Genomic DNA, 755 nt, shown 5'->3' with positions numbered 1-755 from the left:
TGCATGGTCAGTCACTTTCTAGAATTACGGCATTTTTCACTGAGACTTTGGGGGTGCAGTTTGCCTTCTTATGGGAGCAAAAAATATGAATCCTGGCTTGCCCTGTCTTAAGGAAGGCATGTGACCAAGCCAGAGTACAATTCAGAAGTGGGTGACCCAGGAGAGAACAGGGCAAAGGCAGCCCAGATGACGGGGTCGAGGGCAGCAGGTTCCCCATCTGGATTTTGTATCCTGGTCTAGGGTGTAGGTCCTGAATGCTCAGCTTCTAGCCTGCCCATCAATTCTGCCCATCACTCTTTAAAATTCCTTTTCTGCTTAATTAACCAGGAATATTATTTAATATCTTGAAGATAATAGGGTAGTTTGCTCAAAAATCTTTTTTTCAACGTCTACCTTATAAAAGTAAAGAATTACCTAGGCATCTGGCCAGGTGATGGTAGTCACCCTTGATCTGGGCCAGGAATTCACCCAGAACAGATGTAATCTCAACTTGGTTTTTAAAATCATCCAGTGAGCAGAAGTATACAATTTCTCCAGTCACAGAGGTGAGGAGTGGAAGATGGAGAATGGGTTTGATCAGAGGCCAAGTAGCCCTTGTGACTTTGATTGTGTCCCGCCCCATACACTCTCTTCTGAAGGGACCATCCTCCATTCTGGACCTGCCCACCACTTAGTCAAGCCTCAATCAAGGCACATCACTCCTCCTACAGGCGCTCTAACTCCTACAAAAAGCACCATCTCAGGAAACAAGAGGC

This window comes from Miniopterus schreibersii (genome assembly GCF_964146895.1).
Source record: "Miniopterus schreibersii genome assembly, chromosome: 18".
Classification (NCBI taxonomy): domain Eukaryota; kingdom Metazoa; phylum Chordata; class Mammalia; order Chiroptera; family Miniopteridae; genus Miniopterus; species Miniopterus schreibersii.
The sequence above is the reverse complement of the archived record's forward strand: the minus strand, read 5'-3'. Positions refer to the sequence as shown.